Here is a 4,820-nt window from a genome sequence, read left to right on the forward strand (position 1 = left end):
TGCAAAAATAGCTTAGCAATTAATAATATAGAATTCATATTATAGACAAGATCTCAAAATTATATATATGAGAAAGAGAGATTTGAAGGACACTACCAATTGGATCGTAAAAAGGGTTTTCCTCTTTGTTGCTTTTTCTTTTTTTCTTTTCCCAGAGAAGATGAATTTATTTTTTCGATGCAAATATACCACCCTTCAAGGCATATAAGATAGTTATAATTTCTGAAAGTTGTATCTGCCAGCGAGAACCACAATCTTGTTGATTCATATGCCTCAATCCTTCAGTGCAGAGATTCAGTGCTTTATGCTTAAACGTGGCAGAAAAGGTGTCTCGAAAGAGGAACCACTATCAGCTCAGAAAAGAAGAGTTCCTTATTCATTCTGGGTTTATTGGGATGAAACAAGATGACTTCTCTTGTTTTGCATCAGACGCTAAATCTAAAATAATAATCTTAACAAATAGTCCAGTTCTGGTTTTCCTTTCTTATCCACAGTATCGCTCTGATGTGACAGAACATAAGGTTAATGGCCCGATGTAAACTAATGTTGCAGAAACATCACGTCTAATTTTTCACCTGAAATAAACAATATAAAATGTATTTTGGTGATCTGAAATTAAAGGTTGCAAGTCTTCAGGGCTCAGTTTTCCGAGAATGATCAACTAGAAGAAAAATATATCAAATACTGTATTTTTTCATTCTTCTAAAACATAAGGTCTTTGTATAAATTAAAACAGTACTTAAGTCAAACACATATACAACACACTCATGAATTGCATTAGAAATCCTTAAAAAGTTTAGGGGCACCTACGTGGCTCAGTCAGTTGAGCGTCCAACTTTGGCTCAGGTCACGATCTCATGGTTCTCAGGCCCCGCGACGGGCTCTGTGCTGACAGCTCAGAGCACAGAGCCTGCTCCAGATTCTGGGTCTCCCTTTCTCTCTACCTCTCCCCCACTCATGCTCTGTCTGTCTCTCAAAAGTAAATAAATGTTTAAAAAAAATTTTTAAGTCCTTAAAAAGTTTAAATGCTTAAACAAAAATAAAAGTAAATCAAAGTAAAAAATCAAAGCAAAAAATACTGCGAACAAAAATAATCTATGACCCTATACAGTAACAAGAACAGCTAAAATGAACACTGAGGTCACTTGATGTAAGTAAGATGGTCCTCCCCTAGTTGCTTTGAACTTTTGGGGTTTTGGCTTTGCAATAAATGTGTAGTAAATTTCTGTAGTGCCTTGTACATGATAAGTGGGTGAGGAGTAGGGATTCTGCAGCATGTTTATTAACAAAACGATCTTTGTATCTGTGTACTCCTGAAGTTTATATATTCGCAGATCAATATATTCCACAAGAGTCTTTCTTCCATCAGTTCCATATTTTTAGTAAGAATCTTTTCCAAATAGGAGCACACAGGTTGCTCTTCCATTGCAACACCAACAATGACCAAACGTCAGCGATGTCTTCCTGCTACTTGGCGTGAATGTCCCACACGGAGATGGTTGACCAGACTACATAGATTCCCAAGAAAAGACAGCAACTAGGAGTTGGGAATATCAGAGTTGTCACTTGCATTCTTTGCTAGGAAAGAAGAAATTGCATTTTTAAGGTCATTCTCAAGGAGAGGATGGTTTTGTGGCACAATTTTACACTCTGGGGTTTGTAATATTTCCTCCACCAGGTTGCTGCGGACTCTTCTCAATGGAAGCATTTAAGTCTCCAGTCACGGTTCCAGATGTCAATCCAGTTCTGAAAGGAAAAGAAAAAGGAAAAGGTGTGGAGGGTGACTCGTGCAAGGCTCCTGAGGTCGATGACGATTGTAGGTCAATCATACGTTTGGATCCCTTAATTCCCAAAACCGGCCGATGCCGCTTTCGAATAGGAATCCAATTCTGCCATTGAAACCTAATCATATTCATCAATTGCTGAGCTCCAGGTGACAACCTTGACCCCAGAAACTCTACGATAGTTTGGACCCTCTGGAGGTCTAGCCTCGATCCTAAAAAACAAAAAATACTGCAAACAAAAATAATCTATGACCCTATCACCTTACAGTTCTAGATTTGCAGTAACGGGTATACTTTCAATGAACACTGAGGTCACTTGATGTATGTAAGATGATCCTCCCTTACTTGCTTTGAACTTTTGAAGGAGAGCTCGTTGAAGAATTTGCTGAAACCGGCCTCACGTGTACCATAACTTTAGTGATGAACACATTGCTTTTCACCAACGGAGAGCAACTTTATTTTACAAGCGTGGCTGGGGGACTCCAGTTTTCTGTATTTTTTGTAGAAAATCATTTTGTGCTCACCCCGTTAGGGCCACATCTCAGGTAAAAGAAGCAGGGGTGTTCATCTTGGCTGTTCAGGCTTCTCTTCAAAATCACCAGATCTCGGCCCCAGGACAGGTGGCACGCGGACGAGCCTGGGTGCGAGGAAGGCTGTGGGCCAGAGTTTCACCTGCAGCATCCCAGGAAGAGGCCAGCATCGGGCGGCAGGTCAGTCCCTTGTCCTCAGGCCCGGTCTCCATTCTGCCGCCGCCAGCCCAGGCTAACCCTGGAAGCTCTCTTTGTGATTTTCTGAGTTTTTTTCCAAGTTGTATACACTGATTGTGTTTGTACTTTACTATTTTAATTGGGACAAACATTACTTAAAACAAACCAAATGTTTTAGTAAACACTTCTTCATCTTGTTCTTGAGCTACACCTCCACTGAGTGCTTCTTTAAAATCAATTTTCTGGTCCGTGAAGTGACTGGACCTTCCCCCCTCCCCCCCGCCCACCAAACTACCATCCCATTCTGATCCCCTCCCCTGGAGGCTACATCCCACTTCCTGTTCCTCCTGCAATATACATGCTCTCTGGTCTACTGAGCTCCTGCCACAAAGAGAATTCTCACTCTAAAAGCCAGTATTTTAGTCCTGAATTCCGGCACCCCAACGTTCCAGCATCTGATGTCAGACAGAACCATTGGGCCAGTTGCCCTGAGAACCACACTGACATCGACGACTTGAATCATTCCCACACCTGGTGTCCCAGATATGCGTGGAAGTCTGGCCTTCTCTTGCCCTTGCTGGAATCCCTGCTCAAGGCCTCCTTCCTAGTTCCAACATCCTCTGGTGGCTTTTCAAATCCAGGGGTTGAGAACCCAGCAGGCTTTGAGTCTGTATCCACCGGAGCCATGACGTCTGGAATCAACTGAGGTTGAGGTTCTCCTATGGACAGCTCCCTGGAAGAGGTCCTCATCATCTAACACTCATAGCATGGCAGAAAGCAAGCAACAGTGTAAGGGCTTGTGTTTAAAGAAACATTTAGCAAGGGTGGGTGAGCTTTAGATGAATACATTCCATTTCACCATAGACACACGCAAACCATGGGGGTCTTGTCGGACTTGGCACTTTATGGTTCCCAGAGATGGCACCATATTTCTAAAAGCTGTTTCCAAGGAATCTTCAAAGAAAGCAAGCTCAAGAAGAAAATCAAACAGAGCTCTTAGGCAAGTTAGTTGCCCTTAAAACCCAGTTGTCTATAAAAAATATCTTTAAATAAAGTTTTCCCTCTAGATTATAAGAGAGAACTCTTAAACATGGTTCATGTGACAGAGGCATGGGGTCGGAGCAGTGGAAAATGAGCATCCCTGACTTGCCTTGTGTGAAAGGAAACTATAGCTTTAGTTTTACCCATTAAAATCAGGTTAGCATATAAATTTTTGGCAGGAAATTAAATGATGCAAACAGATGTAGATAGCAGCATCTTAATGCCCAAAGCAGTTTGTCTTTAAATATAAGAATACAATAAAATAGGGGGGAAAGTTCATTTCTGAGCATCTGTTTTTATCTCGAGAGGAACTATCGGAGACAAGGGGTGAGATTGCTTTTGGAACCGTGTGAACATGAGTTGGGCAGAGCAGGTATGAGGGGACGGCTCTGGGGCTCAAGGTCCAAGGGTCAGACCAAGAGGAGGGACAGTAACTCAGAAGGCTGTTTTGCCAGCCTGAGCAGCACGTGGCAGGACCCCGTTGCAAGCCTTTTACAATCACCCACTTCGTGGGTCCTGGGATATCTCCACCCAAGGCAGACCCACTCGGGGTCATTGACTGGGGCCCGGGGATTCCGTCACCGAATCCGATTTCCTTGCGGTATATTTGTTAGCACATTCTACAGCTTCAAGAAGTCAGACAATACGGGGATAGAAAGGCACCTGGGGCCAAGAACAAGAATTGAATTTCCTATGAAAATAGCAAACTACAGGAACCTCTATTCCTTATAGTTCTTCCATGCAAGCCATACCCAAACCACATCCCAAGGATGTAGGGGACGAAACTCTGGGATGGATTATGTGGTCAGTGAGTTGGAGGCTGTATGCAAATGCTTGACTGCAGAATAATAGGCGGAATATTACATCAGGTATCATTTCAAAAAAAATGTTATTTCTGTTTTGCATATAAAGGCACTGGTAAAATTCTATAAGGATATACCAGTCTCATAACAGTGGCTACTTGTAAATGCATAAGCTCTAAGTCAAGTGTCTGAGGAGATATGCAAAGGCTTCCAGGATTAGATGAGATTAATTTTGAAGAATATGTAAGAAATGTAGGAATTCCCAAAGCAAATAAGGAAAAGGTGGTATTCCAGTAAAGAGGTCAGCATTTCAGGCTACCACCAGTAATTCAGTATAGCCTGAATATAAGATGCATAGAAAGAGTTGATAAGAGATGAGATTGGAAAAGGAGGCAGGCTTCTGATCTTGATGAGTCTTGTATTTAATTCCAAATAATTTTCTTTTTTTCCTATAGGCAATAGAGAGCCTACATTTGATTACCAGT

At 41.9% G+C, this 4,820-nt stretch overlaps 1 pseudogene; it reads right to left on the bottom strand.

Annotated features, from left to right (window-relative positions):
* Positions 1-1,103: 1,103 nt before the first annotated feature.
* On the bottom strand, positions 1,104-3,178 carry LOC106979487 (ATPase PAAT-like; annotated as a pseudogene).
* Positions 3,179-4,820: the final 1,642 nt, after the last annotated feature.

Source organism: Acinonyx jubatus, chromosome E4, assembly GCF_027475565.1.
Source record: "Acinonyx jubatus isolate Ajub_Pintada_27869175 chromosome E4, VMU_Ajub_asm_v1.0, whole genome shotgun sequence".
Lineage (NCBI taxonomy): Eukaryota > Metazoa > Chordata > Mammalia > Carnivora > Felidae > Acinonyx > Acinonyx jubatus.